Source organism: Myotis brandtii, unplaced genomic scaffold, assembly GCF_000412655.1.
Source record: "Myotis brandtii unplaced genomic scaffold, ASM41265v1 scaffold827, whole genome shotgun sequence".
Classification (NCBI taxonomy): domain Eukaryota; kingdom Metazoa; phylum Chordata; class Mammalia; order Chiroptera; family Vespertilionidae; genus Myotis; species Myotis brandtii.
In genome coordinates this window covers 793,651-810,571 of record NW_005371360.1, presented here as the reverse complement: position 1 = coordinate 810,571, position 16,921 = coordinate 793,651, and positions in this window count along the sequence as shown.

Genomic DNA, 16,921 nt, shown 5'->3' with positions numbered 1-16,921 from the left:
CTCCCCCCACGACCTGTGTCTCTCCCCAGAGGCCGTGGCCAGGTTTCTTATTTTCCCTCCAGCCATGTTCCATGCGGAACAAACATGTCTGTGTATTTTCTTTCCTCTGCAGAAACATCCCAGTCCCCACGGGTTCGCAGATCTTAGTCCACTTCCCTCATAACAAACATCTCAGATCCCTTCCTGTGAAGAACTTTCTCTTGCTTCTTAACGGCTGCCTAGTAATCCATCCTGCAGCTGGACTGTTGACCCATTAAAACACGTCCCTTATTCCCAGGTTTTTGCTACTATACATAGTGCAGCCAGTGTCATTTTGTATATGGGTGAATATACTCACAACCTTTCCGAAAAAAATTATAATTAATAAACTATTTTGGAGCCGTTTTAGATTTATAAAAAATTGAGCAGAATGTATAGAGTTCCCATATATGACCTTGCCCCCAAAGGCACACACTCACACAGTTTCCCCTATTGCCCCAATAAGATCTTGCATTTGTGGCTACATTTGTTATAATTGATGAGCAAACACTGACCCAGCAAACGCACCATCACCCCGAGTCCATAGCTGACATCAGGGCTCACGCTTGGTGGTGTATATTCTGTGGGTTTACACAAACGTATAGTGATGTGACTCCACCATGACAGTGTCACACAGCGTAGTTTTTCTGCCCAAAAATTCCTCTGTGCTCCGCCTGTGCACCCGCCCTCCCTCTGGCGAGCACTGATCCCTTTGCTGTCTCCATAGCTTCACCTTTTCCAGAATGTCATAGAGTTGGAATCACGTAATTTGTAGCTTTTCCATACTGGCTGCCTTCACTCAGTTACATGCATTTAAGTTTCCTCCATGTCTTTTGGCGGCTCTCGGCTCATGTCTTTGTGGCACCGAGTAACATCCCTTTGTCTGAAGGTCCCACTGTCTGCTCATCCACCACCTACCAAAGGACATGGCGTTGCTTCCAGGCGTTGACAATTGTGAGTAGAGCTGCCGTGACTATTTATGTGCAGGTTTTTCTTTGGACATAAGTTTACAACTCCTTTGGGTAAATACTAAGGAGCATGGTTGCTGGATCACATGGAAAAGGTGTGCTTAGGTTTTGGGGTTGTTATTTTTTTATGTTTCTATTGATTTTAGAGAAAAAGGAAGGGAGAGGCAAAGGGATAGAAACATCAATGATGTGGTCGGCAGCGAGGGCTATTACTACCTATTAAATGAAGGAACAAAACAAAACAAACAAAACAAAACAAAAAAAAGAAACATCAATGATGAGACAGAATCATTGACCAGCTGCCTCCTGCACACCCCCAACCGGCGATCAAGCCCACAACCCAGACATGTGCCCTGACCAGGATTGGAACCGGTGACCTCCTGGTGCATGGGTCGACACTCAACCACTGAGCCACAGCAGCCGGGTGAGTGTGTTTAGTTTTGTAAGAAATCATCAAACTGTCTTCCAGAATGGCCGCACCATTTGCATTCCCACCAGCCATGAGTGAGAGTTCCTGTTGCGCCACATCCTCACCAGCATTTGGTGTTCTCACTTCGGGTTTTGGTCATTCCGCTGGGTGTATAAGTGATAGCTCGTTGTAGTTTTAATCTGCCTAAGTATTTAAATATTTGTTGAGATTTAAATATATGTTGAGCAACCCTCCCCCAACAAAGCATGGTTTCAACAAAGTATAGTTACTACATGACTTCTTTGCAACTCAGGATACGAAGGAGGTGCTAGGACCCCATTTTACAGATGGGGAAACAGAGGCGCAGAGAGGGATACTTACTTGCACACAGCAAATGGGGGCAGAACCAGGGCCCTGTGGCTGACTCCAGTGTACTTGGTTTGTTTTTGTTTTTTAATTTATCTTTATCGTTGAAAATATTACAGATGTACCCTTTGTTTTCTTCCCCCCATTGATCCCCTCCACCCCACACCTGCCCTCCCAGGCCTTCACCATGGGCCATGCATATATGCATATAAGTTTCCCAGTTACACTCCCTCCGTCCAGTGCACTTTGGTCTGCAGTGTCACAGGCCCATACTGGGTGCTGGGGACACAGTGGTGATCAAGACAGACCCACCCACCATCCCAAGACTCACAGCCCAGCGGAGGAGATAGACACATGACCAGGCAGTTACCACTCTGACTGACCAGGGCTGCAGTGGGGTTGCACGAGCAGAGGGGGACAGAGGAGGCAGAATGGGAGTTCAGGGAGGTTTCCTGGAGAAGGGGGTACTAAAGCATGCATAGGAGCTTGCCAGGAGAAGGGGGAAAGAGCAACCCAGGCTGGAGGAACAGCATAAAGGATGGCTCAGAGGTAAGAAAGAAAGGGGCGAGGCCAAGAGTCCCAGCTCTGCCACTGGTGGCCAGTCAGCCCCTTCTCAGGGCCTCAGTTTCTACTCAGCCTCTCTGAGGTTTCAATAAGCTCCTCGGTAACAAGCTCCGGTGGAGGCTGGCATCTGCAGAGCCAGGGGGAGGGGGGGACCCAGGAGGGGCGGAGCCCCCGACCCCTGCGTCTGGGGCTCTGGGGCTCAAGAGGACCCAGCACAGGTGGCCAGTGGGGACAGTGAAGGCAGCCAGAGATGCAGTCCCTGCTGCCTGTCTTCCTGCCGCTGCCCCAAATTGGACACTTCCTGCCCTGGGCCAGCCCCCTGGTGGGCTGGGACCCTCCTCCCCACCCCCACTCACTCTCTCACCCCCATTAGTGAGGCCGCCTGCTGCGGGAGCTTCAGTCCCAGGTGTTCCTGCCCACACTCTGGCCCAGTAACCACCATTAAAAATGAATAATGAGCAAGAGCAGGCAAGGCTGGGGGGATTGGCGGGGTAGAGAGAGGCCCGAGGCCCCCTCCCCATCCTGCTTCCCGCCCCGCACTCCACTCCAGCCCCTGGGAAGATCATCACAAGTCACCTTGCTGGCAGGCCTGCTGTTCCTCCTCCCCTCCCCCCAGCTAAGATTGTTTGGACAAGGCAGCTAAGGTTGTCAGAATAAGCAAATAAAAATACAGACGGCCAGTTATGTTTGAACTTCAGGCATAAAATGAACCACTTTTTAGTCTATGTCCCATCCAATACGTGGGACATAAACTATGGCGTGATTCATTGTTTATCTGAAATTCAGATTCAGCGGGATTCTCTCTCGCGCCCTTTTCTAATCCCGCCTGGAGGGACAGTGGGCCTCCGTTCCTCTCCCTGTGTTATGGATGAAAGCCCGGATATGATTGATATTAGCCCATCGGAGGGACCCTGTCCCCACGGCACGCTGGGGCCTCCCTGCCAGCTGTGCCTGGTGGGTGCTGGACCCTGGAGCTCCTGGGGAGCCCAGGAAGGCGCCCTGGGGAGGTTGAGGCCGAATCTGCCAACATGTTTGGGTTTTGTCTTTGGTTGTTTGTTTTCTTTAGAAAATATCTAATAACTTTAACTGGACCCCTGCTCTGCCAGGCACTCATTCCCCCACATACACATACAATGAACGAGATGGGCGATATCTGTGCTGTGGACATACTTGAATTTGGTGCTGGAGTCGAGACTCCAGAGGCCCCGGGGGAGAGGAAAGGAGGGGTCACGTGCCCGCCTCACCTCCCTCAAGTACCCGCTGCATGGGGTCTGTCATCTCTGGCCTTCAGCAAGGCCCCAACGGCAAGGGCACAGTCCTTGAGTCCCGAATTCGAATTACGCCCCCCGTATTGTATTACTAAGTGCTTTCTCTCTGCCTCTCAGCAGGCTGCCTCCCTGATGGGAATACTACTACTACTACTACTAGTACCTGACTGTCGGGGTCATTGAGAGAACTAAATGCATTAATACATTCAAGGAGCTTGGCCTGGCACAAAGTTAGTGCACACTTAAGTGATGGCTGGTCCATCCCACCTCCCTTCTGGCTCTGGAGGGAGGGGCTGAGCGGGAATCTGAGGCTAATTTTAGCCCTGATGACACCCCCTGGCTGCCTGCCTTGTCCAAACATCCTCAGCCAAGCATGAGGTTCAAAGCGTCCCCTGGCCCCCAAACTCTGACATCCAAGGAGCCTGTTTATTCATTCCTGTGTCGGAGCATTCCTCATCCGCCTGCGCCTGCCATCCCGCTCCAGCCCGGCCCCTTGCTCACCCTGCGGCCCAGGTTCAGGACCAGCTCACCTGTAGGCCCCTCAGAGACAGCCCCTGACCAGGCGGTCAAGGTGGGGGGCAAGGAATAGGGTGGGCAAAGGTGCCTGCTGCCCCAAAGTCTGGAGCCTCTGGGGTCCTTGTTTCTAATTCTCTGAGTGAGATCCCGAGCTTCTCTCTGTGGCGACTCATTCACTCAGCACCTGCTTACAGAATACCTGTTGGGTGCCAGGTCCTACAGGGGACCCGGACCCTGCCCCATGGGCTCTGTCTTGGGGAAAAGTAATGATAAGTCAGGAAACAGAATTTCCCAGCATGCTCGGTACTGTTCATTTCTTTGTTCGCTCATTTACTCATTTATTCATTCAGGGTGTGTTTCTTGAGCCCCTCCTCAGCCAGGCACTGTTCAAGGTGGTCGGAGCTCAGCAGGGAACAAAGCAGACCAAGATCCTCCATGGGGACAAAGGCAAGAGACAATAAATGACGCAAAGAAATATAGTCTAGTTAAGTTGCAGTACTTGCTATGAAGAAAAATAAAGCAAGAGCGGGGATGGGCAGTGCTGGTGGGAGGCGGGTAATTTGAAAAAAGTGATTCAAGAGGGAGATATTTGAGGGAGCCATGTGGATAACAGGAGGATAGAGTTCTAGGCAGAGGGAACAGCCATGCAAAGGTCCTGGGGTATGAATGGTGAGGAGGCCTATGGGGGATGCAGCAGGATCTGTGGGCTTTGCCTCTGAGATTGATGAAGGCCCTGGGAGGGTCTTGAGCAGAGATGGGTGAGATGTAGCCTGAAATTCTCCCACCTGACTCTCCCCTCGCTCCAAGGTCTGTCCCCAGAGCTGGTACTCTTCAGGTGGAGGCCGGCAGGGGCCAGAGTGGCTGCAGGTGGATTTAACTGTAAGTGAGGACTCCCGAGATATTCAGAGAGCCTACCAATGGAGAAGGTGGGGGACAAAATCTGGGCACGTCTTCCACACGTGGCATCTCCATATGCTCACGGCAGGGCCGGGCTGGTGCCCAGCTGGCCCGCATTCCTGGTTCAGGCTTTGCCAGTGGAGGGACAGGTATCCGAAAACTGGAAAGCATCCTCCAAAAACAAAACAACAAAACCTCTGCTTTTCTACCTCCATGTCCCAACAGATCTTCTGCGAACGCTTTTCCTTTCTTATAAAATACCTTCACGGGCTCTTCTGATTCCAAAGCCACCACACACGCGCTCTACAAAGCCTCTCCAGAGACAGAGAAAGGGCCCTTTGTTCCCAGCCCCTGAGTTCCCTGGAATTTTCTCTCCCAGCGGCAGCAACGCACCTAGATGCTGTTGTTTTTTCACACACGGTTTTGCAATGGGCCTTTTTTCCACTTGACAATAGATGGCCCCACAGCTTTTATTTCCAGAAATTGGAAAATGAAGCGTGTCGGCCCCCGCCTCCTCACCCACCGCAGGCTGAAATTTAAGCCACGTGAACCCGGTCGGGCCTGGGTGCCAGGGGTGGGCAGACCCCAACGTGCCAGGGGCCCAGGATGAAGGAAGGTGGGGGGCTGGCTGCAAGCCAGGGGTCTTGGGAGTCAGGCAGAGGGCGGGCAGCACAGGGGTGCCAGGTTTCTGTCACCTCGAGTTTCCCCCACTCCCTCTCCACGCGATAGCCCCCAGCACCATCTCTTGGGCAGAGATGCTGTCTTCTTTAAAATACAATAGGAGGCCCTGGCTGGTGTGGCTAAGTGGATAGAGCGTCAGCCTGCGGACTGAAGGGTCACAGGTTCAATTCCAGTCAAGGGCACATGCCTGGGGTTGCAGGCTCCATCCCCAGTAGGGGGCGTGCAGGAGGCAGCTGATTCATGATTCTCTCTCAACATTGATGTTTCAATCTCTCTCCCTCTCCCATCCTCTCTGAAATCAATAAAAATATATTTAAAAATAAATAAATACAATGGGAGGGGAAACTGAGGCCCAGAAAGGGTCAGGAGCCCGGGCCTGTGGGTTTCCAGCCTCTGCCCACAGCCATGCCCTGCCAAGAGGGTGTGCAGGGACCCCAGAGGGTTCCATGAGGCTCAGCTGCGTTGGCTCCATTTTGCAGACAAGGTGACTGAAGCTCAGAGAAGTGGCGTAACTCACCCAAGGTCACACAGCTGCCAGAGGTCGAAGTCTGTTCTCTGAAGCTTTTGCAATCAAGAACTCTGAAGCCAGACAGGCAGGCCCAGGTTCCAGCCCAGCGCCACCACTTAGGGGCTGCAGGTGGATTCTGCTGTTAAATGAGGATTTCCTGAACATTCCAGAACAGTCTGGGATTGGGGGAAATTGCTACTCTCTGGAGAATGCCAAGAAAGACTAAGTTGGGGGTGGGTGTGAATTCCAGGCACTCTCTGAGCCTCAGTTTCCCTGTCTGCAGAGTGGACACTGAGGATCCCTGTGATGCCTTTGATTGGGGCTGGGACCAAGAATGGAGGGGCACCACTGGGTGAGGATGTGGGGGCCCTGGAGGGCCTCTGCCAAGCCCGCCTGTGACCCCAGGCCTGAGCCAGCCTCACTGGGCCCATCACTCACCTGCCACCCACATCACACACCTGGGGCCCCTCTCCCCAGCGGCTGGCTGCAAGCCAGGGGTCTTGGGAGTCAGGCAGGAGGCCTCGGGAGGCCTGACCAGGACTTCTTTGCAGGCTGGGGCGGGCTGTCCAGGGAGTGGGGGCGGGCACAGGGTGGAGCCTGAAGTCCCTTTGTCCCTGTAGTCACCGCCTCCAACTGAACTGATGTCTGCAACTGAACCTCTTACCCTTTCTCCCTCTCTTTATCTCCCTCTTTCTGGAAGTTTCTGAGACTGGAGGGGAAAGGGGTCAGGCAGGGGTGGGGGGGGAATGGGAATCCTTGAACCTCAGGCATCTGGTTAACATGGGGAGATGCCATCCATACCCAGGCACCATTTTCATACTCCCATTGCCTCCCCACATACCCCATTTTGCACGTGAGGATAATTTCTCACCCATCCAGCTGGGAGGCCCCCTGCCCTGCTCCTGAGCTGCCCTCCTCCTTGGCTGGCAGCCCTGAGGCCCCAGGGGAAATGTAGTTTCCAGCAGGCTGGCTGCTCCGTCACCCACCCAGCCCAGGCCCAAGGCTCTGGGGGGTTGGATGTAGGTAGAGACCCTGGTCTCAGCCTCCGCAGCATGAGGGAGGGTGTCCCCGGGTCTCACACTCTGGGCTCTGGGATCAGCCCTTGCCAGGGAGGTGCTAGCCTCCGAGAGTCAGAGGTCTCAGGTCACAAAGCAAATTCAGGCTGAGCACTGGCTCCCTCTGGCTTTGGGCAGGAGGGTCTTCTGACCCCCAAAGGCTGGACCCCGGAGGCTGGTGGTTGGTCCCCCCTGCACATCCTGATGCCAGGAGGCCATGGTTCACATCCCGAACCCCCACCCCCTCCTGCTCCTCACTTCCCAGCTGTGTGACCAGACAATAAAAATGTCAAATGGTCAAATGAAATTGTAGGTGGTTTAAGGCCATAAAACTAAATCATCAGAGAGACAGTGGCAGGAGGCCTCCTAAGAAGGTGGCACTCAGAAGGAAGGGGTTAGGGCAGGATGGGATGTCCTGGGGGGAGGGAATGAAGTGCCAGATCCAAGGAGCTGGGGAGGGGGTCAGGGTGCAGGGTGGGGCCCAGAGGCTGCCAGGTGTGGGATTGGCCAGTGCAGGGGGTCGCTTGGCCACAGGGCTAGTAGGGGTGGTTTGGGAAGGGACCTGGCTTCCCTAATCCCTGTGACATGCATGGTTTTATTTCCAGTCACTGTGGAGTAGGGGTGGGGGACATCCAGCCCTCGAAATCATTTGGTCTGGCCTGCCAAGGCATTAGGGGTGAGTTAATTAAATGCTTGACCAAATATAGCAGGCTAATTTTTAAGTTAATAATTTTGTCTGGCCTGTGAATGATGTTATAAGTATCCAAATGGCCCTTGGCAGAAAAAAGGTTCCCCACCCCTGCTGTGGAGGGACAGGGCTTGCTAGGGGTCTGGGTGGGTAGAATTACGGTGATCAGGAGCCCCAAAGGCCTCCCAGGGACTTCCCTTCTCGACAGTGGGCCCTCCGCCCAGGATCAGAGCTCAGCTGGGATTGGGGCTCAGCCAGGGTCGGGGGCTCACTTGGGGTTGGGGCTCAGCCTGGCTGTACTTCCTGGCCCCGGGAACACTATCCCTGAAGCCCCTGGGTCATCCAGCCCCCTGGTGCCTTGAGTTCAGACCCAAGCAGGCCAGTGGGAGGCCCACTCAGGCAGGGTTAGGGGCTGGTATATGGAAAATCCCCACTAGTGCCCCCTGCCTGGCTGCTTCTGCCCCAACCCACGCGCTTCCCATGACCTGGTGACAGATGACTAGAGCTCCCGGGGACCACAGGGGCCTTGGGGCCCTGAGGTGCAGTTGTATGTGGGGACCCCTGTAGATAGCACCCCCCTCTGACCATATGATGAAAAGTAGACCTGAACCAGAGGCCCAGGAGCAGGTGGGGAGGGGCAGCGCTGGGGGCCCCTCTGGCTGCAGTCCTGGCCCATCAGAAGCTGTCAGGAGGAGGCCTGGAGCCTTTCTGACTCAGCCCCAGGGCAGTAAAGCCCCTCCTGGCTCCTCTGGGGATCTCAAATGGTGTTGAGCAGCAACTCCTTCCAGTGCAGAGTCATCCTGCTTGAATCCTTCCCTTGACAGGGAGCTCATTCCCTCTGAAGACAGTACCAGTGAGCACTCCCTGTGGCTCTAGCACAAGCCAATGTAGAGGGGAGAGACTGAGGCTCTGAGAGGGGCAGTCCCAGCCTCAATCCCTCAGTAAAAGGCAGGACAAGTCTCCCAACCCAACACGTTGCAGACATAGCAGCCAGATTTTGATCACAGACCTGGACTAGGCAAAGCCCTACAGCCCTCCACAGAGACCTCGTTGGGGGTTTGAAATCCTCTCTTCCAAGGGCTCTTGCTCTTCCAGCTTTTCTGTCCTCAAAGGGCCGCCAGCCCAGCAGGGGGTGTGACAGTGTGGCCAAAGCTATGATGGGGGGCACCACGCAGCTGTGGGAGCCCCAGGAGAGATCTGATCTGCCTGGGAGGGGAGGGGAGGCATTGGGGGAGGAGTCTGTACTGAACCTGAAAGATGACCAGAAATTAACAAGGGACAGGGAGCAAAGAGTGTTGCTGGCAGAGCAGCTTGTGTTGCTGGAGACCCCTTAGTGCATTCGAGATTCTGAGAGACTTGTGGCAAAGACCCCTTCTCTGGACCTTGGTTTCTATGTCAGTAGGGTGGCTGGGGGAGGAAGTCATTACGATTCATGACAGTAGCAACGTTACAGTTATGAAGTAGCAACAAAAATAATTTTATGGTTGGGTCACAACATGAGGAACTGTATTTAAAGGGCCAGAAGGTTGAGAACCACTGCCTTAGTGCATTCGAGACTCCGAGAAACTCCGAGAGACTTGTGGCAAAGACCTCTTCTCTGGACCTTGGTTTCCATGTCAGCAGGGTGGCTGGGGGAGGAAGGTTCTAGTCTTGGCCATAGGCCCAGGACACAGTGACATGAAGACTGACAGCTTCATGAGTTATACTTTAATAAGTTACCAGATATTTCTACCTGCCAAGGAGTGAGCCATGAGGAGATTTGGGTCAGCCTCTTCTGTGACTAGGCCTAGGACTAGCTCGTGGGACTCCAGGCAGCATGACCATCCTCACAGAAGTGATTTCTTGTCTGGGAACAGGGAAGTGGGGATACCTGGGAGCTGGGCCTTGGGCCTGCAGCAGCCTCCTTCTCTCTGGCCTCCCTGCCTCTGCTCTGCTCCCAACGAACTGCTCCTTTTGAAACCTCTCATGGCTCCTGTCGCCCTAGTGCTAAATATTCCAGATGTGGCTCGATGTCGCCTGCCTCAGCACCGGTCCCGACCTCATTTCCTGCACATGAACACCCAGCCTTGCAGAATTTCCTTCAGTTTCTCCATTCCTTGCTGCCTCAGGGCCTTTGCATGGGTTGTTCCCTCTGCCTAGAATGCTCCTCCCTCCTTCTGTTTACTTTGAGAACTGTTTGGAGCTTTAGCTCACAGATCACATATCCAGGAAGTCCAGACCAGGTCACATTCTCCTCACTGTGCACATTATAATTGTACTAGGGGCCCAGTGCACGAATTCATGCACCTTGAAAGGAGCTGTGGGCCACGAAGCTGCGGTGGGCACAGGGACGGGTCTTGACCCATCCTCTGTGCCCCCGCCCAGCCCCTCCCTCTGTGGCCCCTGGTCCCCTGTCTGCTGGCAACCCCGCTCCCGCTGCCACCGCTCCCACGTGCTGATGGCACCAGCCCTACTCGCACCCACTGACAGTGCCAAATGATAGGGACCAGCACTGGCTGCGGGTGCAAGTCATGGCCAACGCCCACCATTTTCCACGCTCTGCCGCCTACTGCCAATGCCTGCCATGTTCCACGCGTGCCTCCTGGTGGTCAGTGCACATCATAGTGACCAGTTGTTTGGTTGTTCGGTTGTTCTGCTGTTTGGTCTATTTGCATATTAGCCTTTTATTATATAGGATGTTCACTTACAAGCTTCCATATGTATCATCTATCTCACCCACTTGCTCCTTGCAATATACCTGGGGCCTGATACATAGCATAGACTGAAGGAATGTGTATTAACTCAGGGACTGAATGAGGGGTGGCATCTGGTGGAAGTGAAGGTGGGAAAGCTTGAAATTTAGCTCACCTGCCCCTCCACACCGCCAAAGAACCCCTGTGCCTTGCCACAGAACCCACTTTGAGAACCAGTAGCCTAGGTCAGCCTTTTCACTGTATGGATGAGTCAATGGTATGCCCAAAGCTACACAAGCTCAAGGCTGCAGGGGAGGCCGGGTTGGTGACTCCAGTCCCCAACTTCCTGCAACACCCCATTGGATCTTGCAGCGGCCATTAGGGGAGTCCCACAGTTTGCTTTCGGATGATGGTCTGGCTCCTGGGACCAGACACCCTGGGTGACCTGATGGCAGGTGTGAGGGCTGCACCGAGTTGTGCCGCAGTTAGAGGTATATTCCCTTCTCCCCCTGGTGTCATCTTATCCACACCTTGAGAGACCAGCTGTGCTCCATCCTAAACCTGCCGGTCAGCTGCTTGCTGCACCAGCACGCTGCCCCCAGGTAAGGCTCTTGGGGCAAATGCATCGGATGCCCCTGGGAAAGGCCTGCTGGCTGCAGTTCCAGGGGCCTTTCTGGGAACCGGTGGAGCTTCCTGGACCACAAAGCACCCTGGAGTCCTCATCCTTCCCAGGTTTGGATTTCTCCACCCCTGTCTGGTGGGAAGGGAGGACTTGGGATGCAGTGGGGTTTGGTTTGGTTTGGGTTGGGTTTATTTTCCTGATATTTGTGGTGTCCCATCACCGTGGCATTCTTCAGACCTTTTCTTCATATTTTGGGTTCAACTTGGGTGGGATCTCAGTGCTGGTCTCCCAGTGCCTCCAGCCCCCTCCCCCAATCTGTGCTCCTCAGATTGCTCCTCAGAGAGGTCACCGCCAAGGACCTCTCTGTCTCCTAGGAGGGGCTGCCATAAACCCAAAGCCCAACCTGGAAAAGAGAAACTATATTCATTGTAATTACATTTCTATGTATTAACCTTCTGTGCACAGCCCAAACCCTCCCGCACAAAGTAGGGGATGGTCCGAGTCCAGCCTTCTTTCCTCGCCTGCCTCGGGCAGTCTCCCTGAAGGCCTGTCTTTTCCATCTCTTTCTAGAAATGTTGGTGTGAACTTGTAACTCCACATTCTGCTCCCTTATTTATTTTTTTAATATACATTTTTATTGATTTCAGAGAGGAAGAGAGAGGGAGAGAGAGAGAGAAACATCAATGATGAGAGAGAATCATTGATTGGCTGCCTCCTGCACACCCCACACTGGGGATCAAGCCCACAACCCGGGCATGTGCTCTGACTCGGAATCGAACTGTGTTGGCTCATAGGTCAACACTCACCCATTGAGCCACACCCACCAGGCCATTCTGCTCCATCTTAATTGGGCATGTGCTCTGACTCAGAATTGAACTGTGACCTCTGGCTTATAGGTCAACACTCACCCACTGAGCCACACCCACCAGGCCATTCTGCTCCCTCTTAACCACAAAAGGCCTCCTGCGAGGTCCTCAATTGGAGGTCCACACAGCTCTGCCCCATAGAAAGCGCCTGCCAGCCTCCATTGTCAGGTTTTAAAACTACTTTATTGGGGTGTAATTTACATCCCATACAGTTCATCCATTTAAAGCATACAATCCAATGATTTTTTGCCATGTTACATTATTTTTAAAATTGTGGCCAAATATATATGATATAAAATTTGCCATTTTGATCATTTTTAAGTGTGCAGTTCAGTGACATTAAGTACAGTCACACGGTTGTGCAAACATTGCCGCCATTTTCAAAACGTTTTTATCACCCCAAACAGAAGCTCTGCATTCAGTAAGCAAAAACTCCCCTTTCCACCCTCCCAGCCCCTGGTAACCTCTAACCTACTTCCTATCTCCATGAATTTACCCATTCTCGATATTTCGTAGAAGTGGAATCATACATATCTGCACTTCTCTGTCTTGCTAATTTCATTGAGCATAATGTCCTCGGGGTTCGTGTCAGAATTTCCTTCCTTGGGAAGGCTGAATAACATTCCATTCTACGGATGGACCACACTGTATTTGTCCATCATCTGTTGATGGGCAGCTGGGGTGTTTGCAACTTCTAGCTGTTGTAATGATGCTGCTGTGAACATGGGGGTGTGGACATCTGTTCAGGTCCCTGCTCTCCATTCCTTTGTGTAGGTGCCTAGGAGTGAAATCGCTGGGTGATATGGTAACCCTCTGTTTAGCTTTTTGAGGACCCCCAAACTTTTTTCTGCCACATACTATGTAATTTTTTATTTTCTAGCAGCCACATTAAAAAGAATAGGAAGATACTAGTAAAATTAATGTTAATGACATATTTTATTTTACCCAGTACATCCAGAGCATTATCTCAGTATGTTAATTAATATAGAAAATTATTGAGATATATATTTTTCAATCCTCACCTGAGGATATGTTTTTATTGATTTTTTTGAGAGAGAGGAAGGGAGAGAGAGAGAAACATGATATGAGAGAGAAACATCAATCAGTTGCCCCCACACATACCATATGAGCTTCTCTCTCTCCCTGTCTCCACCCCTCCCTTCCATTCTCTCTAAAAATCAATGGAAAAACATCCTCTGGTGCGGATTAACAAATACAGTTAGAGGAATCATGCTACCTAATATAAAACTATATTACAAGGCCATGGTAATCAAAGCAATATGGTACTGATATAAAAACAGACATATAGATCAATGAAACAGAATAGACCAGAAATAACCCCATGCCTTTATAATCAATTAATATTTGACAAAAGAGGCAAAAAACATACCATGAGCTAAAATAGTCTATTCATAGCCTTGGCTGGGTAGCACAGTTTGTTAGAGTATTGTCCCGATACACCAAGGTTGTGAGTTCAATCCCTGATCAGAACACATATAAGAATCAAACAATGAATTTCTCTCTCTCTCTCCTGTAAAAAATCAATAAAAATATTTTTTTTAAAAGATAGTCTATTCAATAAATGGTGTTGGGAAAAGTTAGACAGATATATGCAAAAAAAAAATGAAACTAGACCACCTTTTTATTTTTTAATCCTGACCCGAGGATATTTTCCCATTGATTTCTAGAGAGAGAGGAAGCGGGGAGGAGGAGGAGAGAGATCAATTGGTTGCCTCCTGCATGCACCCCAATCAGGGCTGGGGAACCTACAACCAAGGTACGTGCCCTTAACTGGGAATTGAACCCGAGAACCTTTGGTCCGAGGGCTGACACTCTAACCACTGAGCAAACCAACCAGGGCTAGGTCACCTTCTTACACCACACACAAGAATAAACTCAAAATGTATAAAAGAAAAAGAATGTATTAAAGACTTGAATGTTAAACTTGAAACCATAAAAATCCTAGAAGAAAACATAGGCAGTAAAATCTCGGACATTTCTTACAGCAATATTTTTTTTCTGATATATCTTCTTGGGCAAAGGAAACAAAAGAAAAAATGAAGGACTTCCAGGCAAGATGGTGGTGTAGGTAAACACAGTACTCACCTTCTCCCACAACCACATCACACTTACAACTAAACTACAGAACAAGCATCATTCAGAACCACCTGAAACTGAGCTAAGTGGAAGTCCTACCACTGTGAAATTAAAGAAGAAGCCACATCAAGACTGGTAGGAGGGGGGAGACATGGGAAGGCTGGTCCCACACCCAAGTTTGGCAGAGAAATATCAAGAGAGATAATGGGCTGTGGAGGTTTCCCTCCGAAGTGAGGGGTCCAAGCTCCACACTAGGCCCCCAGCCCAGTGCCAGGAAGAGAACTCCCCATACTTCTGGCTGTGAAAACCAGCAGGGATTGTGGCTGAGTGGGGTGGAGGCTGCTGGAGTCCCAGGCATCAAAGGTTTCAGTCTCTTCCCTGGTGGGGTGGGGTGGGGGGTGTGATCAATATTATGCTCTCACACCAATGTTTCTCTCTCTCTACCTCTTCTTTTCTTTCTGAAAATCAATACAAACATTTTTAAATGTTTATTTAAAAAATGGGCTAAGGACCTGAATAGACACTTCTTCAAAGAGGACATACAGATAGCCAATAGACATATGAAAATATGCTCAATGTGACACATCATCAGAGAAATGCAAATTAAAACCACAATGAGATATCACCTTACACCTGCCAGAATGGCTCTCATCAATAAACCAACAAACAAATGTTGGCAAGGATGTGGAAAAGGGGGAACCCTTGTGCACTGTTGGTGGGAATGTAGATTGGTGCAGCCACTGTGGAAAGCCACATGGAGACACCTCAAAAATTTAAAAATGGCCCTAGCCAATTTGGCTCAGTGGATAGAGCATCGGTCCAGGGACTGAAGGGTCCTGGGTTCAATTCCGGTCAAGGGCATGTGCCTGGGTTGCAGGCTCTATCCCTGGCCCCTGTCAGGGCGAGTGCAGGAGGCAACCAATAGATGTGTCTCTCTCACATAGATGTTTCTCTCTCTGTCTCTCCCCATCCCTTCCACTCTCTCTAAAAATCAATGGGAAAATATCCATTTTTTTAAATGGAACTGCCTTATGACCCAGCAATTCCATCAAGTGTCCATCAATAGATGAGTGGATAAAATAGCTATGGTTCATTTACACACTGGGATACTACTCAGTCATTAAAAGAAAAGGAGAAAATTTTACCCTTTGTGATAGCATGGGCGGACCTGGAGAACATTATACTAAGTGAAATTAGCCAGTCAGAGAAAAAGTACTATATGATTTCACTCATATGTGGACTCTAATGAACAAACTGAACTAACAAGCAAGATAAAAACAGATTCATAGATAGAGAATAGGCTGACAGCTCTGGAGGAGAGGGCCTGAGAGGGTTGGAGGGATTGAGCAAAAAAGAAAGAGCAAGAACTCATGGACACAGACAGGGGAGCGGTGTGGGTGGAGGTGGAGGAGAATAGAGTGGGGATAAATGGTGATGGGAAAATATATATTAAAAAATAAAGTGAAAAAAATACTGTCAGATCGGTTTTAAATAAATTATGATTCATATAAATAATTTCTTTCTTAAAAATTCTAGAGCGCCTGACCGGCGTAGCCAGGCCGACGCCCTATCCACTGAGCCAAACCAGTCAGGGCAATAATTTCTTTCTTAAAAATTCTAGAGCGCCTGGCCAGCGTAGCTCAGTGATTGAGTGTTGACTTATGAACCAGGAGGTCTCGGTCTGATTGTCAGTCATGGGGCGTGCAGGAGACAGCCAATCGATGATTCTCTCTCATCATTGATGTTTCCATCTGTCTCTTCCTCTCCCTTCCTCTCTGAAATCAATAAAAATATATTTCTAAAAAATTCTAGAGCAATGAACACTGTCCAATAGAGGTACAATGCAAGCTACACGTATAGTTAGTATTTTTCTGGTAGCTACATTTTCATATGAAGTTTTGGCAATCTGGAGTATATTTTATGAAATTAATTTAATAATATACTTTCTTTAACCCAATAGATCTAAACTAGTATTATTTTGATGTGTGATCAATATAAAAATTACTGAGATATTTTTATTCTCTTTTTCATCCTAAGTCTTGGAAATCCGATGTGTATTTTATGGCAGCTCACCTAATGCTTACACCCACTTTTCATTTTAGATACTTGATCTGTACTTAGACTCCATAAAACATACGGTGGAAAAGCAGATTTTCACATCCCGGGTGTTCCAAATGTTCTTACATATTTTCCAATCATTGAATTGGGAACCAGACATTATTTTTGGTTTGTTTTTACTTTTTATTTGAAGTTGTTTTCAATTTACGGAAGAGAATATATGTTTTTAAATGTAAATGAGCATTAACTCCATTCCTGGGACACCACAGCCACATTTCAAGGGCTCAGTAGCCATACTGGGCTAGTGGCCAGTGAATGGGATGGTGCGAGGTAGAACAATTCCCTGATCACAGAAAGTTCTATCAGACAGTGCCAGGCTGTAGATCTGAGCTCCACTGACTAAGTGGGAGAGAAGTTTAGGGTTACATTCAGAGGGGAGAGTTGAGGTTGTTGATCATAATGGCTCTAGCTGTGTGTACTCAGGCAATAGACAGATGGGCCTCCGTTTTCCCACCTGTGAAATGGGCAGCTCCAGGGCTGCAGACCCAAGGTCGTAGCTTTCCTCTCTAGTGGTGTGGTCCTGGGAAGACTTCATGACCACCCCTGGGGACAGGAAGGACTGGGATTGGAGGGAAATTAGCCAGGACAGGCCCAGAGGAGCTATTTTT